A 25446-nucleotide genomic window follows, 5' to 3' on the forward strand; every position below is an offset into this window, starting at 1 on the left:
GAATTTCTAGATTTCTATGACCTAGGAAGGCTACCCTATTGGAATTTTTCAGACTATGGAAGCCGTCAATACCTGAGATCAAGGTGTATCGGAGAAAGACCGGAACATGGGGCATGAGAACTCAAAGTTTTGTCAAGAAAACCCTAAGGCAGGAGATATCAATTATGGAATGATAGCTCATGGAAATGGCAAGAGCAGAAACACGGCTATCCAAGATTTTAACGCCCGCTTATGCTATTGCCACCGTGCTAAGTTAAGCATGCATTCCGTTGGAAGGATTGGTTGACAAAGGGCTAATGGAACACCTAATCAGCAAAAGATGAAGTTTTAAACTTAGCTGGTGTATCACCAAGATTTGGAGTAATACATCAAGAAGTTTAGGGTTGATCTGCAGGAAGCCGTATTTGACAAGAAAGCAGTTCGTGAAGAACATGGGACCCAGAAGCTGAAAGTAGCCAAGATGGAGGAGCAAAACATCGAGATACCAGAGATTCGTCAGGTACTGAAGGACAGTAGGACCATGGTTCATGCGAAGGATGTTGAAACCAAAAGTTTGGAACGCAACTCCAGAATATTAAAGGACGTCACGAGAGGCTTCGCGTCAATAGAGTTGATCTGGCAAAAGAACTTGAGAAAGACAAGCATGATCGGAAGAAGCCATTGGAGGCATGAACAAGGCTTGAAGAGTTTGGAGACGTTGAAGATTTATTGACCTTTAGAAGACCAAACCCCTGTTATATACCTACGTTAGATGCGACGTTTGTGAGCTGTCATTTGTTTGATGTTTTTCCGACAGCCACAGATAAAATCTGTCATTTCAAAACCATTGTTTGTATTGTGCATCCCTCTCCCTCTCTCTCATCTCACCCCAAAACCCTTGGACCCAATAGAGGATGAATGGAGATGAGCTTGTATTTTCTAGACCGATGAGTCAATTGGAGACAGACCGATGGATTCAGAACATGGAGGATCACATGGAGAATAACCCTATAGTTGGAAAGGATATGACCCAACATGCTTTTTAGTTCTTTGAAAGAGGTGCTGCTACTTGGTGGAGGATGTACCAAACCATGATTGGATGGCAAGGAGTAACCACTTGGAAAGAATTTAAGTTGACTCTACAAAGATCTCATCTTGTGTCCCAGAAGTTGAAGCCTTATGGAAAGGATATGAAGAAACCTTGTGCATGCAAGATTTGTGGAGAAATAGGACGCACCCATAAAGAACACAAGGATGAATGCCCTAATTGTGAAGAAAGTCACCCAGCTGAATAATGCCCAACTAGGCAGATTACTTGTTTCTTGTGTGAAGGGACTACCCACTACCCTTCTCAGTATCACATTTACCCTATGGTACAAAGAACTATCTAGCAGAAAAAATAAGTAAAGAAAGGAGCCCTTATGGAAAGTTTAGAAGAACCCGTGATGAAGGAAGATGTGGAGGACACACCTAAAGAGGACCCGAGTAAACCCTGCACTAAGTCTTGCTATTCATGTGGAGAAGAAGGACACATCTCCCAAAATTGTTTGAATGGGGATCTAGTAGAATTCCCGAAGGAGGAAGTAGAGTATGACCCACAAGAAATAGAATCCATGATTGGAACGGAAAAGTCCAGGAAGAGAAGTAGATTGGATTCCAGGAAGGACCTGAGTCATATTACCTGTTACAGGTGCAAGGAGTCAGGGCACTACCTCAACAGTTGCCCAAAAAAAGGAAACCTCGATACTTGTCAGAAGTAATATGTTCTAGTTGTAATGGAGCATGGCACTTTGCCAGAGAATGCCCCAAGGAGAAGGAAACTTGTGCTAGATAGTTGAGTTTGCAACAAAAGAAATGGAGTAGTAGAAGTGAGAACATTTTCTTTTATATTGGGGTGTTGAGTTGAGACATGTAATGGAAAAGCAAGAGATTGTAATCAATTGAGAGTGAATAAAGTTAGCATTGTTGGTACTGATATGGATTTTATGAGTTGTTACTCTATGAAGAAGAATTTTGGCCATTTTGGGGATGTGAGAAATATGGTCTATGGAAGATTTGTGCATTTTAACGGTGGTAGTACCCTGTAAGAACCCTTGACCCCTGGGAAAGATAAGGATACTCCACTGAGTGGATTTCGGATAAAATGAATACACGTTTTGTCTCGATATGTGTGATGCCCCAAGAGTATGTGGGATGAAGTTGGAGACCGTCAGTTGTTGGACCAAATGTGATCAAGGAGTCAGAAGAGAATGTTAAGTTGATTCGAGATAGACTGAAGGTAGCTCAGTCCAGGCAGAAGAGTTATGCAGACTCAAAAACGCAAGGAGGTAGTCTATGAAATTGGAGACAGAGCATGTCTCCGTGTGCCCCCTCTGCGAGGAGTTAAACGAATTGGAGTTAAGGGAAAGTTAGCCACGAGATTTGTAGGACCATACTGAGTTTTGGAGCGTACGGGAGAAGTGGCCAACAAGTTGGAGTCACCCGAAGGACTGTCAGGAGTTCATGATGTGTTTCACGTTTTCCAGTTGAAGAAGTGCCATGCAGAGATGGCCAATATTCCCCTGTAAGGACGCTTGACCCTAGAAATGATAATGATGTTCCATGAAGTGGAATATGGACTTCATAAGTATAAGTTTTTAACTCGGTATGTGGGATATCCCATGAGGATGAAGAGATGAATTACTATTGGATATAAAGGAGGTATGATGTTGGAAATATGGCTCAAGGGAAATTCCATGATGAGTCTGAGTAATCATGTCCTAGTTTGGTGCCAATAGAAGGAAGGAAGACAATACAATTGGATGGATTCAAGAATACTAGGAAGTTGGAAGTTGGAATAATGATCAGTTGCCCGATGATAAGTTCAAGGACTACAAGTGATGAGATGGGCCATAACCCACATGCCCCAGGACCTGCCAAGAAGCAAGCACATTCTTTGCTTAAGGAAAAACCCTGGAGGAAGATACGACGTTTATCGGCAGACAATTTTATAGGAGTAACGCAAAACCTGAGAGTTGTGAAGGAACGATAGATGTTTGTTTGGCTTGCAGAATCAATGGATTATTCCGAACGCAGTTCATGGACAAGAGGAATTCTGCAATGCTTGTGAGGATGACCAAGTGTTAGTATGCGAGATTCGCTAAACTGTATATATGGTAATGATTTGGGTGCGGGATGGATTGATCACCATACCGACTTACTCTTATTATTCGCCTTGCTATATGGGATGGTAAATCTGAGTGACTTACCTATAGTAGAGAGACGACGGTATTAAACCTTGTTTGAACCTTAGAATGGTATATGTATTTTTCCCTTGTACAAGGCAGTTTTTGCCAACCGTAGGTTATACGGTGAGGATCAACCAGACCCATTTCCTGCAGGAGAAACCATAAATGGTTGACCACCATGAGATATCGATAGTTGTTTAGTATTGGCGCCAGACCCATCAGCTAAGAAGACCAGTCATGGAAGAACCTTAGCAAGATGAAAGGACAGAAAAATTGTGGTAAAGGTTATGCCACTATCGGAAGAGCCCGGATAAGGAATTATCCTGAAGATCTAAGAAGACCGACACTGTTAACAATATGGATGAAGTATATGAGTTTCGAGGGAACCGTAACCATGCTTTTAAGGGAGGTAGCACCACAGACCCCTGTGATGATCGATGGATTTTGAGGAGACCCCCAAACCCTAACTTTTTCTTTCTAGCCTCTCCGAATCTCGAGGACGAGATTTGTTTTAAGGGTGGTAGGTTTGTAACATCCCAAAATTCTAAATTTTGGAATGTTATAATAAATAGATAGATTTGATTGATTGTGTGAAATTGAGTGAATTCGAAACTTTTTGAAAGTTAAATGAGAGGGAATAAAAGGACTTTCCCAAACTTTCATATTTGCTTTCTGATCTCCATGAATTCAAATTCTTTTCAAATACAAAACCCTTGAGCAAGGATGATATGACTTCTTCCATTTAAATTAAATGAAGGGGTATTTGAAAATAATTGAATTTCATTTGGAAATATTTCAATTCATAAACTTCATGCAGCTCAATGATTTTCATGAGAGAAGATAAAATGACTTCTTCAAATTATATGAAATATGAGTTGGGAGTTTCAAAGGATCAAATTCAAAGTCTTTTTGGAATTATTTTTCAATTTGGAGTTATTTGGATTTTATTCAAATCATTTTTCTCCAAAAATAAAATACATGGAAAATAGGGTAACATGATTCCCTACAACAGAAAATTGGAGAGAAATAAATTTGAAATCATTTTGATATTTTTAAAATGTTTTTTGTTGCATCTTATTAGAGCAGGAGCACTGTTGGAATTATTAGAATTTGTGTGTATTTTATTTAATGCTAGAAAAATGTTCATGTCGTAGAAAATCTTTTTCTGAAAATTTTGATATATAATATGCCTATATAAAATTTTTATTTTATTTTTGTTATTCGGTTTCTTGGTTGGGGGAGCATCATCAGTGGTGGCTTTGGTCTTGCGCTTTCTGGCTTCGGCTTCAGCCGCCCTTGTTTTCTTTAGTTCTGAAGCCACTGTGGGGACCTTAGGCTTCGAGCCTGTCATACTGGCTGGGAAGACAATGTGATGTTCTTCCTGCCTTGATGCTTCGGGTTCAGTCACAACTAGCTTCTTCTTCTTCTTGGCAGCCATTCGTGGGTCGATGCCTGGTCGCCCCAAGGCCTTGCGCTTTTCAGCTTCATTGTATCCCTGAACACATTTGGCAGCAAGATCCTTCATGCACTCACGAGAACCTTTTGCTTCTTCGCGTTTCTTGTGGAATGCTTCCTTGAGCACATGCATCATGACCTTGAAGTTTTGAATGTCTTCAACATTGAGCTTGGCCATGTGCTTCTTGAACTGAGCCTTTTCATAATCGATCTTATGCTTCAGCTCAACAATTTTCTGAGCTAGAGCCAGCTCAGGAGCAATGGCTCCATGGAAGGCGACTGTAGGATCAAAAGTATGTCTAGGGGGGTGATTAGACTACTTGACCAATTAAAAATCTATCCTTTTCCCAATTTTAGTCTTTGGAAGATTTTAGCTATCTTAGCACAAGTCAAGCAATCTTAAGAAAATTCAAGCAAGCATCCAAAGAGTCTATGAGCAGCGGAAAGTAAAGCATGCAACTTGCAAGAATGTAAAGGGAAGGGTTTGGAGAATTCAAACGCAATTGGAGACACAGATGTTTTTGTCGTGGTTCCGATAGGTGGTGCTATCGTACATCCATGTTGATGGAGACTTCAACCCACGAAGGGTAACGGTTGCGCGAGTTCACGGAGGGCTCCACCCATGAAGGGTCCACGAAGAAGCAACCTTGTCTATCCCATCATGGCCATCGCCCATGAAGGGCTTGCCTCACTGGCGGTAGATCTTCACGAAGTAGGCGATCTCCTTGCCCTTACAAACTCCTTGGTTCAACTCCACAATCTTTGTCGGAGGCTCCCAAGTAACACCTAGCCAATCTAGGAGACACCACTCTCCAAGAAGTAACAAATGGTGTGTTGATTATGAACTCCTTGCTCTTGTGCTTCAAATGATAGTCTCCCCAACACTCAACTCTCTCTCACAGGATATGGATTTGGTGGAAAGAAGATTTGAGTGAAAAGCAACTTGGGGAAGGCTAGAGATCAAGATTCATATGGTGAGAATGGAATATCCTGACCTCAACACATGAGTAGGTGGTTCTCTCCTAGAAAATGTGCACTGGAAGTGTAGGTATGTTCTGATGGCTCTCTCCACGAATGAAGAGTGGGTGGAGGGGTATATATAGCCTCCACACAAAAACTAACCGTCACACACAATTTACCAATCTCGGTGAGACCGAATTGAGAAACTCGGTCGGACCAATTTAGCAAACCTAGTGACCGTTAGGATTTTCAGTGGGACTGAGATGCAGCTCGGTAGGACCGATATGGTTAGGGTTAGGGCATAACGTAATCTCGATGTGACCGATTACACTAGCTCGGTGGGGCCGATTTTGGTAGTAAGCTAACCAGAGAGTTGGTCAGGTAAACTCGGTGGGACCGATTGCTCATTTCGGTGGGACCGAAATGTTACAAGAGGGAAACAGAGAGTTTACATTGCAATATCGGTGGGACCGATCGCTCATCTCGGTAGGACCGAAACGTTATGAAGGGAAACAGAGAGATTACAACCCCATCTCGGTGTGACCGAGATCCCTATCGGTGAGACCGATTTGCCTAGGGTTTGTGGCAGTGGCTATGACATCTGAACTCGGTGGCGCCGGATAGAAAGAATCGGTGGGGCCAAGTTTGAATTTTGGTTTAGGTCATATGTGGATGTGGGAAGGTAGTTGAGGGTTTTGGAGCATATCACTAAGCACTATGAAGCAAGAACCTCATCAAGAAACACCTCATCCCTCCTTGATAGTATTGGCTTTTCCTATAGACTCAATGTGATCTTGGATCACTAAAATATAAAATGTAGAGTCTTGAGCTTTGAGCTTGAGCCAATCTTTTTGTCCTTAGTATTTTGAGGGGTCCAATTTCCTCATCCATGCCATGCCATTCATTGAGCTTTTCATGAAATATTAATCTTGGAATAATGTTAGCTCAATGAGCTATATGTTGTTAGGAATTACCAAAACCACCTAGGGATAGTTGTACTTTCAATCTCCCCCTTTTTGGTAATTGATGACAACATATAGATCAAAGCTTCGACGAATGATAATAAGAGTGAAAAACGTTGTTGCTTTGAGAAGTATGTGAAAAGCAAGAGCTCCCCCTAAATTTGTGCATGGTTTATGATTTGCTTTGGACTGCAAATGCACAGAGAATTAGGCTCATGAGTTACTCTTCCATGTCACATACATCTTGGTGGAGCGCTCAAAATGAATATAATTAAATACGTGCACTCATCACCAAGCAAAGTGAATGATCATATAGGGATAAAATGATAATGTCATCCAACAAGCATTAATGTAGCATATGATCAAACACACATGATCATCCAAGTATCACACAGATAGAAAGTATCTCAAACAAGCAAAGCAAATAAAGTTCAACCACCAAAGCAAGAGAGAATAAAAAAACGGCAACGCTCTCTCTCGAAGCCTATGATCTATACATTTTTGTCCCCCTTTGGCAACAAGTTACCAAAAAGTTCCTAGAAAATGCATGGCACTAAATTGTCTCTCAGGCTTGGTCTTCAGGTGGTGGTGTCCGGATAACTCCAAGAACGAAGGCTTCAGTCGATGCAGATGGAGCTGATGGAGTAGGTGCTGGAGCTGGTGGCACTGAAGCTGTAGCTGGTGCAGATGAAGCGGCTCTGGTGTCTGGAACAGGCACTGCAGCAGATCTCTGAGCTCTAGGCACTCTGGAAAATGCATCAGTGGTTGTCTTGCCCTTCCTGTCCTACATATCATCTTGAAGTTGCTCCACAACAGACTGGATCTTAGTTACCTTCACATCCATATCATAGAATTTCTGCTCTATGATCCTTTCCAAGCTCTCCTGGTTTTGAGTCAGGCTGGCCATCCCTTTCTCAATCCTTAGAGTGGATGCAATCAAGTAGCCGAGCTGATCTTGCTTGCTCTTCAGAAGATACTGAGATGCCTCTTCCATGGTTGGCATCTTTGCAGCTTTCTCAGCCTTTGCCTTCTCCCTCTTTGCTTGAACATGCACAAAAGATGGTGCATCCTCATTCATAACCACTTGGTTGTCCTTAAAGTCTGGATAGATAGGCATGTGCTCCTTGTCCAATAAGTATGTGCCAGTGCCCATCTTGGAGTAAATCAACTCCTGGATCTATGGTGCATACCCACAGCTTCTCTTTTGGTCAGCAGCTGTCCTCTTGATAGTTTCAACTATAAGACTGATGACCTTGAAATTTTGTGGCACATCAAATATATGTAGCAAATTGATGGAGTGGCCTCTGATCATTCTGTGATCACCAGACTTGGGTAGAAGAGTGTGCGTGAGGATCCAATTGATAGTAGGCAGTCCTGACAGCAGGTGTTTCACTGATCCAAATTGGTGAGTCTCAAGATCTGCATTAGGAATCTCCTTGTACATGCTAGCCATGGAGTTGTGATCCTTCTTCTTGGCATAGACATCCAAGTCATCTTCATTCTCCTCAGGGGCATTGATCAATTGAGCCCATTCTGCTACTGTTGACTAGTATGTAATGCCTTCAGACATCCAGACTATCTTGCCATCTGGGTAGAAGTGAGCTGTGGAGTAGAACTGCATGATAAGCTCGTCATTCCATTTTGTGAGCTTCTGAGCCACAAACTCATCAACTCCACAAGCTTTGAAACTATCATATACTCCTGGATAATGTTCTTCATTCTCCTTGATGTACTCCCAGTTGACCCATCTCATGTTACATACTATTGGTTTCTTGTCAAGCAACACTGTCTCATAAAAATCCTGCTGTTCTTTGGTATGGAACCTGTAGTCCATAGCAGTTCTCCTTCTGGTGGCATATGGATCTGACTCTCTCCATATCCTCAATCCTGAGTCCTTCCTGATCTTCATGTTTTCTACTACAGGATGAGCATCATTATGATCTGGAATTTTTGGCTTTAGCTTCCTCAAAACATGTGTCTCATCATCTTCTTCTTCAGCAACAGTTTCAGGCACTGGGGCCTTGTTTTTCTCAGCAGCTGGAATGTTCCTGGTACTCCTCTTTGGTGCAGTTTTGGGTTTTGGAGCAGATGGCTTAGAAGCTTCTTTGGGTTTAGATGAAGTAGCCCCTGACCTTATGGCATCTCCCATAAGTTTCTATGCCTTAGGTGCTGGTGCAGCATATTCTTCCTCTTCCTCTTCAGAGTCTCTCATGATTGAGGATCTCCCAAGCACTCTGGCAGTGGTCTTCTTGACCCTCTCTTTCCTCTTCTTCCCTTCTGCAGCACCCTCTTTGGGTTCAGATTCCAAAGGTACTTGAGTAGAGGCTCTGGCTTTAGACATGGGAATTCTCTTTGCAGGTACTTTGGTCTTCATACCAGGCTTAGTGGTAGCAGAAGTGTTATATTCCTTCTTAACCACTTTCTTTTTGGAAGTGGCCTCATCCTCAACTGCCACATAGCCTTCATCCTCAGATTCATAAGTTTTCTTATTTCTGGCCCTGGTGGCAGCCTTCGGCAGATTGCTTGGTGTGCTCCTACTGCCATCATCTGAGATGCTAGAGGGACTAGTGCCCTCACTCAAGTGAACCTACTCCTCTAATTTGTTCTGACTGTCACTCTGATCAGACATGTTGCAAACACTGAGAGTAGACCCTGTGAATAGATTATAGATGAGGTAGAGTGGATGAGCATCACAAAATACAGAGGTTTGCAAAAAGAATGAATTAAAAACATAGTTTTAGTTTTCCACAAAAAGCATTTTGGATCTACCGATTTGCAAACTCGGTGATACCGAAGCAGCTTTTAGAACCTAAACTAGTGAACTCGGTCAGACCGAGTCACAGTTCGGTGGCACCGAGACTGCTAGGGTTTCACAAAGTCCTGAACTCGGTCACACCGATTTGCAATTCGTGGTCAGACCGAGAATCACATGTGCAATGGCCTGAGCCAAATCGGTGGAACCGATTTCATCAACTCGGTCGGTCCGAGACGGTTTCGGCGGAAACCTAACCCTAAATTTTCAATTCATGACTAAACTACAGAGTGTTTTCGATGGATAGAATGGTTTCAATCATGGCAAGATACATGGCAAAGCAATGTGCTAGGGAATCGGAGTTAGAACAGCACAAAGTTCAAGTCCATACCCTAGTTCGGTGATGAACTTGCTACGGCGCCAACGGCGGGGATAATTCCCGTTGACGGTGGCAGAGACCAGCGGCAGGAGGCAACTGGCGACGAGGAGGACAATCCGGAGACCCAGGGAGGCAGAGCGGGCTAAGCGCGGGCGAAAGAGTTCGGAGAAAATTTCCAAAATTTTGCCCGCGGGTATATATAGCCTGACCCTGTCGGTGTGACCGAGTGGAACAACTCAATGGCACCGAGATTCATAACTGCAAGCAGTTACTAAAACTCGGTGTGACCGAAAAGTTCGAATCAGTTGCACCGAGATTGAAAACCTAGATCGACTTAGTGATCTCGGTATGACCGAAATGGGTGAATCGGTCAGACCGAAACGCACAAAGAAGTTTTGGAAGTTTAAGTCTATGACGAATTGGGGACTCCGAGTGCTCCTCACACAGAGTGGTTCAAATCTGACTTGATCAAACTTTGTGATGTAGCATGAATAGAGTTTGAGACGAGAAAAACATAGATAGCTAGAGAAGGTTCTTAGGCATTCTTGTCCATCCACTTGGCCAAAAGAAAAAGGAAACCAATCAATCAAAACAACAAGTGGATGTCCTCGAATGAATAAATTATGCAACCAACATGCTCACACAATAAAATGACAAATGAAATATGTGGCAAAGCATGCACAAACAATTCTAGCATCTATCAAGCAATTGGCGATGACTAGGTCATCTATATATGAGTATATTGACTTAGGAGTCAAATGAGACCATTTAATCATAGGTCATACTCATCGTTTAAGCACAAGTGGGGTTACCACTTTTACATAAAGCATTGTTGTTTTCACACCATTAGAGTTGCTTTAACTCAATTGTTAGAGTAAAGCTCCCCCTAGATATGAGATCCCCCCTAAGAGGGATGAACTAACCTTGGGTTTTGTTGATGATGACTTCATGTAGGTGTTGAAGATGTGGATGCTCTAAGTTGATGTAGATCATTCGGGGCTATCCTTTGGAGTGAGTTGCACTTTCAATACCTACACGGGTTAGTCCCACAAGGAACAAACAAGGATATCCATAGACATAGAGTGATGCACACACAAGATGATGTCTATGAAAGCTTTAGGTTAGCTTGTCCCCTATCTTACCAACAAGAGGGCTTGTGACTCCTTGAAGTAGTGCAAGATGTGGAAGTTGATTGCACTTGTTCTTGCCAAAATGATAAGAGTGAAGTATGTTGGCAGAGTCACCCTCAAGAACTCTCTAGTTCTTCTTCTTCGGGATCCACACCATCTTGATGGGAATCCTCGGAGTTGTAGTTGTACTTGATGAAGTGGAACTTGATGTACTCTTGGGAACCCACTTGACCAAGGCCTTAGGAGCTTCTTCAAATGCATCAATTTCCTCTTGAAGCTTGTCCTTGCCTTTTTGCTTGTGGTCTTGTGGTGGAAGATCATCTTGAGCTTGTGTCCCTTCGAAAGAAGTAGGATCATACTTCTCTTGCTGAGGAACAAACTTGGTCTTGGGGTATTGATCTTCTTCCCACTCAACTCCATTGGCATTGAACTTTCGTTCAAAACCAACACCTTGATTCTTCCGGTGCCTTCCTTGCCTGCGTATAATTTCCTCGAATTGCTTAGTCCCGACAAGGCTCTTGTAAACACCTTTCTCTATGATTCCCTTCAATAAGCTATTTTCTTGCTCAAGTGTAACTTGGCTAAGAGAATCATTAGTGGGATCAAGAGAACTACTAGAAGCAACAACATTGGATTTAGCATGATTATTGTTACTACTAGAGGAAGAATCTTTCTTGTTCTTGTTACTAGACTTGACTTGAGGCATGTAAGTGGATAAGAGTAAACGCTTGGCAATGTAAGAAGAACTTTTCTTGTGAAGATCATCATTGATTGCCTTTAAGAACTCATGATCTTGCTCAAGGTTGAGCTTTTCAAAACGTAATTTCTCATGAGTCCTCAAAAGTTCTCGATGATATCCTAAGATAGTTTCATGAGCTAACTTAAGACTGTTTAGTTCTTTAGTTAGAGACTCAATCTTCTCCTTATCATTGTCATTCGTTTCATCATAGTATTCATCACTATAGTTGTCAACAAGTAAATCATCATCACATAACAAGTCATCTTCATCACTATTGAAATCAACATACTTGGGTGTGATACCTTTGGACCTTTGGCCATGAAGAATCTTCCAATTCCTTCATTTGGTGAATCAAATATGTCGTAGGAGTTGGTTGACACAAGTGCTAGACTGGCAACACCTTCATCTTGATTATATTTGGAGTCAGAGTGATAGCTTCTCTCGGAGTCATTGTCAGAGTCGGAGCCGGATACCCATTCACCAACATGAGCTTGATGTCTTCGTTTTGTGTAGCTCCTTGATGACTTGTCCTTCCTTTCCGAATCCTTGCTTCTCCGAGAGGGTCTTCGTTCATATCGATCATCCCTACTCCTTCTCTCCCTTGATGGTGATTCTTCTCTTCTACTTCTTATTTTGGGAGAATCTTCTCTTCTTTTGTGGGGTGCCGTACACTCATTGGAATAGTGTCCGGGTCTTCCACAATTGTAGCAGTTTCGCTCTCGACTAGAAGATCTTTTGTCATTGTAGGACCTTGACTTGGAACTTCTCTCTTTGCTTCTATCATTGTAGAACTTGTTGAAGTTCTTCACCATTAAGCTCAATTCTTCATTGAAGGTTTGTTTCTCACTTGATGATGTGGGAGCTTCACATGAGGCTTTGTAAGCACCACTTGACTTGTTATGGAGCTCCTCCTTATCCTTGAGTGACATCTCATGAGCAACAATTCTTCCAATGACTTCCGTTGGCTTGAGATCTTTGTAATTTGGCATCATTTGGATCAATGTGCATACGGTATCGTATTTTCCATCCAAGGCTCTTAGGATCTTCTTGATGATGAATTTGTCGGTCATCTCTTCACTTCCTAAGCCGGCAATCTCATTTGTGATAAGAGCAAGCCTAGAGTACATTTCAGTGACACCTTCACCATCCTTCATTTTGAGCTTGTCAAGTTGACTTTGAAGCACATCCAACTTGGATTCCTTGACGGAATCGGTACCTTTGTGCATATCAATCAAAGTATCCCAAATTTCCTTTGCATTCTCAAGACGGCTGATTTTGTTTAATTCTTCGGGGCACAATCCGTTGAAGAGGATATCACAAGCTTGAGCATTGTATTGCAGCATCTTCAACTCTTCCGCGGTGGCTTCACAATTCGGTTCTCTCCCATCAAAGAATTCACCTTGCAAGACAACACACACAATAGCACAAATGGCGGGGCTATGTCCAAGAATGTGCATTTTCATCTTATGCTTCCAACTAGCAAAATTAGTGCCATCAAAGTAAGGACCTCTACGGTGGTAATTTCCCTCGCTAGACGCCATACTCTCCTAGGTTGTGAAACCAAGGATATGACTTCCAAAAGCTATGAAAATCAAAGTAAATGGAGACCAAAGCTCTGATACCACTTGTAGGGTCGAAAGTATTTTTAGAGGGGATGATTAGACTACTTGACCAATTAAAAATCTATCCTTTTCCCAATTTTAGTTTTTGGCAGATTTTAGCTATCTTAGCACAAGTCAAGCAATCTTAACACAATTCAAGAAAGCATGCAAACAGTCTATGAGCAGCGGAAAGTAACGCATGCAACTTTCAAGAATATAAAGGAAAGGGTTTGGAGAATTCAAACGCAATTGGAGACACGGATGTTTTTGTCATGGTTCCGATAGGTGGTGCTATCGTACATCCACGTTGATGGAAACTTCAACCCACGAAGGGTAACGGTTGCGTGAGTTCACGGAGGCCTCCACCCACGAAGGGTCCATGAAGAAGCAACCTTGTCTATCCCATCATGGCCATCGCCCACGAAGGACTTGCCTCACTAGCGGTAGATCTTCCCGAAGTAGGCGATCTCCTTGCCCTTACAAACTCCTTGGTTCAACTCCACAATCTTTGTCGGAGGCTCCCAAGTAACACCCAACCAATCTAGGAGACACCACTCTCCAAGAAGTAACAAATGGTGTGTTGATGATGAACTCCTTGCTCTTGTGCTTCAAATGATAGTCTCCCCAACATTCAACTCTCTCTCACAGGATATGGATTTGGTGGAAAGAAGATTTGAGTGGAAAGAAACTTGGGGAAGGCTAGAGATCAAGATTCATATGGTGAGAATGGAATATCCTGACCTCAACACATGAGTAGGTGGTTCTCTCTCAGAAAATGTGCACTGGAAGTGTAGGTATGTTCTGATGGCTCTCTCCACGAATGAAGAGTGGGTGGAGGGGTATATATAGCCTCCACACAAAAACTAACCATTACACACAATTTATCAATCTCGGTGAGACCGAATTGAGAAACTCAGTGGGACCGATTTAGCAAACCTAGTGACCATTAGGATTTTCGATGGGACTGAGATGCAACTCGGTAGGACCGATATGGTTAGGGTTAGGGCATAACGTAATCTCGGTGTGACCGATTACACTAACTCGGTGGGGCCGATTTTGGTAATAAGCTAACCAGAGAGTTGGTCAGGTAAACTCGGTGGGACCGATCGCTCATTTCGGTGGGACCGAAATGTTACAAAAGGGAAACAGAGAGTTTACATTGCAATCTCGGTGGGACCAATCGCTCATCTCGGTAGGACCGAAACGTTACGAAGGGAAACAGAGAGATTACAACCCCATCTCGGTGTGACCGAGATCCCTATCGGTGAGACTGGTTTGCCTAGGGTTTGTGGCAGTGGCTATGACATCTGAACTCGGTGGCGCCGGATAGAAAGAATCGGTGGGGCCGAGTTTGACTTTTGGTTTAGGTCATATGTGGATGTGGGAAGGTAGTTGAGGGTTTTGGAGCATATCACTAAGCACTATGAAGCAAGAACCTCATCAAGAAACACCTCATCCCTCCTTGATAGTATTGGCTTTTCCTATAGACTCAATGTGATCTTGGATCACTAAAATATAAAATGTAGAGTCTTGAGCTTTGAGCTTGAGCCAATCTTTTTGTCCTTAGTATTTTGAGGGGTCCACTTTCCTCATCCATGCCATGCCATTCATTGAGCTTTTCATGAAATATTAATCTTGGAATAATGTTAGCTCAGTGAGCTATATGTTGTTAGGAATTACCAAAACCACCTAGGGATAGTTGCACTTTCAGCGACGCTAAGGCCAATGGGAAGCTGAAGATCATCAAAGCTGACATTTGGGCTGTCAAACCACTCATCAATGAACTTGTTTAAGATTTCCACATCAAAGAGAGGAATATCATTGAAGATTTCCGCCTCTTGCTTGCTCTTGATCAACTGCTCAAGAGCGTCATCGCCAAGATCGTCGTCACTGGACAGATCAATGGCGTCATTTTCGTTTCGCAAAACAGCAGCAGGGGTCAGTGCTTGACCAGTGGGTTGCATGGGCTTCTTCACTTTGGCAGACTCGGAGATGCGTGAGAGATCTTCAGACTGCACATTGGCTTCAGGAGGTGCAGTGGCCAAAGGCTTCGCCCGTGAGACCTTTGGTGCAGGGGAAGGCTTCGAAGCTTTAGGTTTCTTCAGCTTCTTTGGCTTCGGTGGTGCAGGCGCTTCGTCAGAATCAGCGTCGTCTGCAGGTTCATCCACGGCTGTCCCTTGAACCATAATATGACTGATGAGGCCTTCTAGGTTGTAGAAGGGCCCAACAAGATTGGGTTCAGCTTCGCGTGTGCCATCGGCACGAGGAGCAGAGGGGCCTGGATTGAAGTCTAATCCCCATGACTTCTTGTTTTCTTTGGCCGAGTTCTTGGCAAACTGGAAGTTGCGCTTGAACAGATTGTCGTCACGACACCATAGCAATGAAGATGGGTCTGCATCTGCAGGCTGTGGTCCACGGACCATGCAAGGATAGAAGCCTTGTTCAATGGCTTCAGCTCTGGACCTGGGTTGAAGGTTTTTGTACAAGATGTCTCCCCAGGGTCGCTTGATGGCATTCTTCTCAGCATATTCCTGGGTCACGAACCTGTACTTGTACCATTGTTGTGCCCAATATCATCGAATCCATTGGATTCGGGTTTTCCGCTGATTGTAGTCCTCCTCTGGATCTACCTTGTACAACTCATAGAGGTCAGGAGGCAAATCTCTTGAGGTGTTTCCACGGCACTGTCTGCCACCCTTCCTTGTAGATTTCTCTGTTGCCATGAAGTTTAGACTGAAAGGCTTCAACATTGTCAAAGTCTTCCATCTACTGGTCAGACAAGAACTGGCTTCAGGAGAATTTATATGATGCTGTAAGAACTCTGCAAATGAATGCAGACTATGAGAACCAAGGGATTCTCCCACGGACATGTACCTGTGACAGCATTAAAGGTGCGAGGGAAGGGGAAGAGGTCATATGCATTCTCAGAAGATTTTGAAGATAAATCAGTTTAGAAGACATTGACCTCATAGTGCGAAGACATTCACTCATATGTAGAGAGTTGGTTCCAGATTTGTATGAATCCACGAATAAGTACAAGTGAGGAATCTAACTACTTTGTGAAGCACAAGTGAACATACTAGGCATGCTATGAGATGCAGAATGAGATAGATCCAACTTGTGGGAATAGAAACCACTTGTGGTTGAAAAGGCTGAATCTATCAGATCAAAAAGACTGTAAAAGGGAGGTTTTATTTACCACACGAGGAACTGCTCGACGGAGTGGGAGAGGAGGCCGAGCAGTTCGATCTTCCATGCCCTAACTTGGCGGCGGAGGACACCTACAGCGACGGCGGAGAAGACGATGTCCGCGGCCGGCGTGAGGATGGCGTCGGTGAGGCGTGTATTTATAGAGACAGGGACGACACAACGTTATTACGCAGGTGCCCCTGGCGGTTCACATCTGAAGGACACGTGGCGTTCATGCAACACATTGGAGGTTGTTCCATGTTCCCACGCATGCCTGGATTGTCGGGTGGTCGTTCCCATTTTTCTAGGTTTCAGGCAAAAGGATTGAGCATTTAAAAACGGATTTAATGTTTGTCTCTGTATCTCCTGCTGACAAGGACACAGCGAAGACATTCGACAGTTTCAATAGAATGCATATGATTTGGATAGATAGACTTGAGACAGGAGCATAGAATGGTTAGGGTCCGATCACATTCACTTAGTTCAAAAGATTCAACGTGAAGACATAGCTATAAGTGAATGTTGTAGAGGACAGAAACTAAATCAGTACATTGAAGATAAACATGAGGCCATGTTAATATTGAAGACAAACAAAATGCGAAGACTTTGCAAATGTAACGCCATGGGAAAAACACTTCTAAGGGAAGAATTTGGTGGTGGCGTTACCCACCGTATAGGAAGTATTAGACCCAGACACGACGCACAATTATCGTGGCGCTCCGAAGTCAAATTCCACGTTAATGTATTCACACTCAGAATGTAAGTCTTCATTGATTGAAGACATACTTTACTTCGTGTGTTGCACATCTAAGTCATCAACATGCATAAGTGTTAGGATGTGTGCCTGATCATAGGACATTTGAGGATTCCAAGATATTTAGCTCACACCGTAACTTGCAAAACCTTTTCTCATCCAAGGGCTTTGTGAAGATATCCGCTAGTTGCTCTTCGGTGTTGACGTGTATGATATCAATATCTTCCTTCATGACATGATCTCTGAGAAAGTGATGACGAATTTCAATGTGCTTTGTCTTCGAGTGCTGAACTGGGTTGTTAGCAATCTTGATGGCGCTTTCGTTGTCGCAGTAGAGTGGCACTTGCTTCAGATGAATGCCATAGTCTTTGAGTGTTTGCTTCATCCATAGAAGCTGACCGCAGCAAGATCCAGCAGCAATGTATTCAGATTCAGCAGTGGAGAGAGATACACAATTCTGCTTCTTTGAAGACTAACATACAAGTGATCATCCCAGAAAGTGACATGTGCCTGATGTAGACTTGCGATCCACCTTGTCACCAGCATAATCAGCATCTGAGGATCCAACTAGATCAAACTCTGAGCCCTTTGGATACCACAATCCTAGTGTTGGGGTGTGAGCCAAATATCGAAGAATTCGCTTCACAGCTAAGTGATGCGATTCCTTTGGTGCCGCTTGGAATCGGGCACACATGCAAACACTAAGCATGATATCTGGCCTAGATGCACATAAATAAAGCAAAGAACCAATCATGGAGCGGTATACCTTTTGATCGAACTCTTTACCATTGTCGTCGGGACCAAGATGGTGTTTAGCTGGCATTGGCGTCGTGTAACCTTTGCAGTCTTGCATTCCAAACTTCTTCAGGAAATCTTTGAGGTATTTCTCGTGAGATATGAAGATATCGTTGCGTTGCTGTCGTATTTGAAGACCAAGGAAGAACTTCAACTCTCCCATCATGGACATCTGATATGCTCTTGCATCATGTATCCAAACTCATCACTGTATTTCTGATTCGTGCATCCGAAGATAATGTCATCCACATATATTTGGCACACAAATAGTTCACCATCATATGTCTTCGTGAAGAGTGTGGGATCTAGGGAACCGCGTTTGAAGCCTTTGCTCTTCAGGAAGTCTTTGAGTGTGTCATACCAAGCACGAGGGGCTTGTTTGAGACCATACAGTGCCTTGTTGAACTTATACACCTTGTCAGGATGTTTTGGATCTTCAAAGCCAGGCGGTTGTGCAACATACACTTATTCTTCAATCTTGCCATTGAGAAAAGCACTCTTCACATCCATTTGATACAGAATGATGTTATGATGATTTGCATAGGCTAGCAGTATGCGTATAGCTTCAAGCCTAGCCACAGGAGCAAATGTTTCATCGAAGTCATTTCCTTCAACTTGAGTGTATCCTTGAGCAACGAGATGAGCTTTGTTTCTGACAACTTGACCATGCTCATCTTGCTTGTTGCGATATATCCATTTAGTGCCTATGATATTGTGCTTACGAGGATCAGGATGCTTGACCAGTTCCCATACCTTATTCAACTCAAATTGTTGAAGCTCTTCTTGCATAGCTTGAATCCATTCAGGTTCCGTGAAGGCTTCATCAACTTTCTTGGGTTCAGATATTGAGACGAATGTGAAGTGTCCACAGAAATTTGCTAGTTGTGTTGCCCTTGAATGAGTGATTGGACCAGGTGCATTGATGCTATCAATTATTCTCTCAATCTGTACTTCATTTGCAACACGAGGATGAGCTGGACGAAGATTTTGCTCTTGCTGATCATTGTCATCATTAGAAGGATTGTCTTTAGGCTGAGCATTGTCTTCAGGTTGATCAGGTGCAGAGATGATGAGTTCCTCTTCAGGCTGTGCTTCAGATGGTATGATTTCTCCAGTTCCCATAAGCTTGATGGATTCACTGGATGGTACTTCATCTAGCACATTTGGCAGGTGCTCTCTTTGCGAGCCGTTAGTCTCATCGAACCACACATCCACGGTTTCAACCACTTTATAGTGAAAGAGGTTGAAGACTCTGTAGGAGTGCAAATCCTTTCCGTATCCAAGCATAAAACCTTCATGTGCTTTCGGTGAAAATTTTGAAGTGTGATGTGGATCCTTGATCCAGCACCTGGCACCAAATACTCTGAAGTAACTGACATTTGGCTTCTTACCAGTGAGGAGCTCATAGGATGTTTTGTTCAGAAGCTTGTGAAGATAAACACGGGTGATGATATGACATGCAGTATCAATGGCTTCAGGCCAGAACTTTCTTGGAGTCTTGTATTCATCGAGCATCGTTCAGGCCATCTCAATAAGTTTTCTGTTCTTGCGTTCCAAAGTATCAAGATAAGTGTCAAGGCCGGTGAGGGAGTCCTGGATTAGGGGGTGTTCGGGTAGCCGGACTATACCTTCAGCCGTACTCCAGGACTATGAAGATACAAGATTGAAGACTTCGTCCCATGTCCGGATGGGACTTTCCTTGGCGTGGAAGGCAAGCTTGGCGATGCGGATATTCAAGATATCCTACCATTGTAACCGACTCTGTGTAACCCTAACCCTATCCGGTGTCTAATAAACCGGAGGGTTGTAGTCCGTAGGACATCAACTCCATATACAACAAGCATATCATAGGCTAGCTTCTAGGGTTTAGCCTCCTTGATCTCGTGGTAGATCTACTCTTGTACTACCCATATCATCAATATTAATCAAGAAGGAGTAGGGCATTACCTCCATCGAGAGGGCCCGAACCTGGGTAAAAACATCGTGTCCCTTGTCTCCTGTTACCATCCGGCCTTGACGCACAGTTCGGGACCCCTACCCGAGATCCGCCGGTTTTGACACCGACATTGGTGCTTTCATTGAGAGTTCCTCTGTGTCGTCGCCTTTAGGCCCGATGGCTCCCTTGATCATCAACAACGATGAGGTCCAGGGTGAGACTTTTCTCCCGGACAGATCTTCGTCTTCGGCGGCTTCGCACTGCGGGCCAATTCGCTTGGCCACCTGGAGCAGATCGAAAGCTACGCCCCTGGCCATCAAGTCAGGTTTGGAAGCTTAAACTACACGGCTGACATCCGCGGAGACTTGATCTTTGACAGGTTCGAGCCACGCCCAAGCGCGCCGCACTATCTCAAGGGGCATGATCTAGCTCTGCCTCCGGACAGTGTCCTGGAGGCCGCACGCGCACCGGTTCCGACCCCTAACTCGAAGCCTATTGCGCCAATCGAGGATGAGCGGTTGGACGTCACCTCGGGGGCTGCGATCTCAAAGGCGATCGAGCAGAGCTCCAGCCCCGCACTCTGCATGACCCGTGACTCTGAGGATCCGGACTCCTCTCCGGACTCCGAACCCCCCGCGCCCCTGCCAATCGAATCCGATTGGGCGCCGATAATGGAGTTCACCGCCACGGACATCTTTTAGCACTTGCCTTTTGGCGACATCTTGAATTCTCTCAAGTCTCTCTCTTTATCAGGAGAGCCCTGGACGGATTACGGTCAGCGAGGATGGGATACGGACGATGAAGAAGTTCAAAGCCCACCCACCACCCACTTTGTAGCCACTGTCGACGATTTAACCGACATGCTTGACTTCGGCTCCGAAGACATCGACGGTATGGACGACGATGTAGGAGACGAACAGGAACCAGCACCTGTAGGGCGCTGGAAGGCCACCTCGTCATATGACATATATATGGTGGATACTCCAAAAGATGGAGATGGCGATGGAACAGCGGGGGATGACACCTCCAAGAAACAGCCAAAGCGCCGGCGTCAGCGGCGCCGCTCTAAATCCCGCCAAAGCAAAAACGGTGATTCCGGCATGGGAGATAATACTACCCCGGATAGCACCGAAGAACACCCACCCCAGCAAGATTCGGCACAGGAAGATGGAGAAGCCAGCCCTCATGAGAGAGCGGCAGACCGAGAGGTCGAGGATGATAACTATATGCCTCCCTCCGAAGACGAGGCAAGCCTCGATGACGACGAATTCGTCGTACCATCAGACCCCGCCGAACAAGAGCGTTTCGAACGCAGGCTTTTAGCCACGGCAAGCAGCCTCAAGAAAAAGCAGCAACAGCTTAGAGCTGACCAAGATTTGCTACCTGACAGATGGGCTGAAGTCCTTGCGGCCGAAGAGTATGAACTCGAACGCCCCTCCAAGAGTTACCCAAAGCGCAGGCCGCTACCCCGGTCAGAGGAGGAAGCACCTACATCACCAGCGCATGACATGGCAGACTGGCCACCTCGCGGCCACGACAGAGAGGCCTCTTGGCCCTCCACCCAAGCCATGCCCCAACGCCGCTCAACTAAGGCACGGGAAAATGCGCCAGACCTGCGAGACGTACTGGAGGATAAGGCAAGACAAACAAGATCGATCTACAGATCGCGCAGGCGCCCTACGGCACGTGACGATGATCTTCACTCCGGATACAACAAATCCGGCCAGGCCGAACACAACAGACATAGCTCTTCCGAGCTGTGTCGTGATATAGCCCAGTACAGAGGCGCCGCACACCCGCTATGCTTCACGGATGAAGTAATGGATCATAAAATCCCAGAGGGTTTCAAACCCGTAAACATCAAATCATACGATGGCACAACAGATCCGGCGGTATGGATCGAGGATTATCTCCTTCACATCCATATGGCACGCGGCGATGATCTACACGCCATCAAATACCTCCCGCTCAAACTTAAATGGCCGGCCCGGCATTGGCTTAACAGCTTGCCAGCAGACTCAATCGGTTCTTGGGAGGACCTGGAAACCGCATTCCTCGACAACTTCCAGGGCACTTACGTGCGACCACCGGATGCCGATGACTTAAGCCACATAATTCAGCAGCCAGAAGAATCGGCCAGGCAATTCTGGACACGGTTCCTAACAAAGAAAAATCAGATAGTCGACTGTCCGGACGCAGAGGCCCTAGCAGCCTTCAAGCATAACATCCGCGACGAGTGGCTTGCCCGGCACCTGGGACAGGAAAAGCCGAAATCTATGGCAGCCCTCACGACACTCATGACCCGCTTTTGCGCGGGAGAAGACAGCTGGCTAGCTCGCAGTAACAACTTATCAAAGAACCCTGGTAATTCGGATACCAAGGACAAAAGTGGCAGGACACGTCGGAATAAGCAAAAACGCCGCGTTAGCAGCGACAGCAATGAAGACACGGCAGTCAATGCCGGATTCAGAGGCTATAAATCCGGTCAGCGGAAAAAGCCATTCAAAAAGAATACTCAGGGCCCGTCCAGTTTGGACCGAATACCCGACCGCTTGTGCCAGATACATGGCACCCCCGAAAGGACAACCAATCACACTAACAGGGATTGTTGGGTGTTCAAGAAGGCAGGCAAGTTAAGAGCCAAAAACAAAGACAAGGGGCTGCACAGCGACGACGAGGAGGAGCCCAGGCAGCCGGACAACAATGGACAGAAGGGCTTTCCCCCACAAGTGCGGACGGTGAACATGATATACGCAATCCACATTCCCAAGAGGGAGCGGAAGCGTGCGCTACGGGACGTATACGCGATGGAGCCAGTCGCCCCAAAGTTCAACCCATGGTCCTCCTGCCCGATCACTTTTGATCGAAGGGACCATCCCACTAGCATCCGTCATGGCGGCTTCGCCGCATTGGTTCTCGACCCAATCATCGGCGGATTTCATCTCACAAGAGTCCTCATGGACGGCGGCAGTAGCCTGAACCTGCTTTACCAGGATACAGTGCGGAAAATGGGCATAGATCCCTCAAGGATTAAGCCCACAAAAACGACCTTTAAAGGCGTTATACCAGGTGTAGAAGCCAACTGTACAGGCTCAGTAACACTTGACGTGGTCTTCGGATCCCGGGACAATTTCCGAAGCGAAGAGTTAATCTTCGATATAGTCCCGTTTCGCAGTGGCTATCACGCCCTGCTCAGACGAACCGCATTCGCAAAGTTCAATGCGGTGCCGCACTACGCATATCTCAAGCTCAAGATGCCAGGCCCTCGAGGAGTAATCACGATCAACGGAAACACCGAATGCTCCCTCCGTACGGAGGAGCACACGGCAGCTCTCGCAGCGGAAGTACAAAGTAGCCTTCTTAGGCAATTCTCCAGTCCGGCCGTTAAAAAGCCAGACACTGCCAAGCGCGCCCAGAGTAACCCACAGCAGGACCACCTGGCATGCTGTGAGCAAGCGTAGCAATGCGGCCCCAACCCCAGCTCTCACGACATAGCGAAACCAGTGCCTCGCGTACATAACTACGCCCTTGAAATACCATGGGCACAGGGGAAGGGGCACAATAACGGCACGCCCAAAATACGGCTTAAAACGTACTAGGGGCTGCCGGATTCTTTTTTTTAATTTTTTCTTACTTTCAGGACTCCATACTTCAGACGACCTGTTCGGCAATTTGACTGCCACACAAACGATGCAAGATCCAGGGAGGCAGACAAGCCATGCCGCATTATGGAACTCCCAGGTGGTCTCTGTTACGAGCAATATACCTGTTTTGAATACAATTCCGCGGCCTGCCCCTGGTCAGGACATGTTAAATAGTCCAATATCTTTTTGCTTATCGCACTATTTATATCGTTCGACTTTGATAAATAGCCTCTCTATAAACAATGCATAGCTTTTTGTCTATTTTTTGCATTATCCTCTTTTCACATATATGTTTATTAAATGACATGATTGCGCCCGTACACCATGGTACGACAAACACGCCAGGGGCTTCAGTACCCCTCATTATGGTGTGAGAAGTCTGTACACTTTCACAAGTGCGGCACCCCGAACTTATAGCACTATATGCATCGGCTCCGAATCATGATTTGGGTCAATAGTTGGGTTTGCCCGGCTCCTATGTTTTGGTGCCTTACGTTCCGCTATATCGGCTAAGGTAGCACTAGGAGAACCACTGCGATTGTGCCCCGGTTCAGCTGGGTTAAGCACCTCAGTGGAGAAAGCTAAAACTGACTGTCATGATGAGGCGAGAGACCGGTCGCTGTTCGAGAGGTTTTTCGAGTCCCTAAAGACTTATGCCGCTTCGAGCGAGGAGCTGGCTTTGTCCAGCCAAGGCGTGGATAGCGCCCCGAACTCGGTCTTCCGAACTAGGGGCTTCGCCGAGATTTAAAATTATAGAGTTCTATGGCTAAGTGAGAGTGTTCAAGCATTATAGTCTGATTGCCTAGTTCGTTGTGCTGAGCGCCTCCCTCGAAGGACCCAACTATGGGAAAAAGAGCGCTCAGGTTTATCCCGAACACCCCAGCACTAGTGGCATGGGGGCAGAAGCCGACGACTGGCCATCTCTCAATTTTTGATAAACGGCCGCACAGAAAGTAATATTTTAAATTCAATAAGCATTGCTTAGCGCATATGAAGAAGTTTTCAGCGCACAGGATAAACACGAGTGAGTTCATTCAAAAATCACATCCTTGGTACATTCATCCGCCACAAGGCGGGCACTTGCAAGAACATTCTTGTAGTAGTTCTCGGGCTTGCGATGCTCCTTCCCCGGCGGCGGCCCATCCTTCACAAGCTTTTCACCGTCCAGCTTACCTGAGTGCACCTTTGCACGGGCAAGGGCCCGATGGGCACCTTCGATGCAGACGGAGCGCTTGATGACCTCGAGCCTCGGACAGGCCTCCACCAGCCCGAAATAGCTCCCAGGCAGGGCCTTTCCGGGCCGCAGCCGAACTATGAAGCCCTTCATGGCTTGTTCGGCCGCCTTGTGGAGCTCGACCAGCTGTTTCAGCTGGTCGCTCAAAGGCACAGGGTGTCCGGCCTCAGAATACTGAGACCAGAACACCTTCTCCATCGAGCTGCCCTCTTCAGCTCGGTAGAATGCGGCGGCGTCGGATACGCTGCGGGGAAGATCTGCGAATGCCCCTGGAGAGCTCGGATTCGGGTAAGTAACAAGTAGTTTACTTTTATATTTCTGCTTTGCATAAAGAATGCCTTACCCGCTGCTATCTTCCTCATCTCCTCGAACTCTTGGAGGGCCTTTTGGGCTTCGGCCTTGGCAGACTTGGCAGTCTCAAGGGCCGTCGCGAGCTCGGATGCTTGCGCCTTTGACTCAAGCTCCAAACTCTCATGTTTTTTCATGAGAGCCTGAAGCTCTTGCTGCACCTCGCCGACCTGAGCCCCAAGTCTGTCTCGCTCGGTGTGCTCTGCGGCCGTTTTCTTTTCGGCCTCAGACAGCGCCTGCTTAAGGGTCGCCACCTCAGCCGTGTCCCCTACAATAAGCAGTACAATCCTGTTATTTTTTGCAATCACGCCTTTTTATAGGAACCTTCTCTGTAAGGTATTTCTTACCTTCTTTCTCCTCGA

The sequence above is a fragment of the Triticum urartu genome, chromosome 5A (genome assembly GCF_056163025.1).
Source record: "Triticum urartu cultivar PI428250 chromosome 5A, HENAU_Tu73, whole genome shotgun sequence".
Taxonomy (NCBI): domain Eukaryota; kingdom Viridiplantae; phylum Streptophyta; class Magnoliopsida; order Poales; family Poaceae; genus Triticum; species Triticum urartu.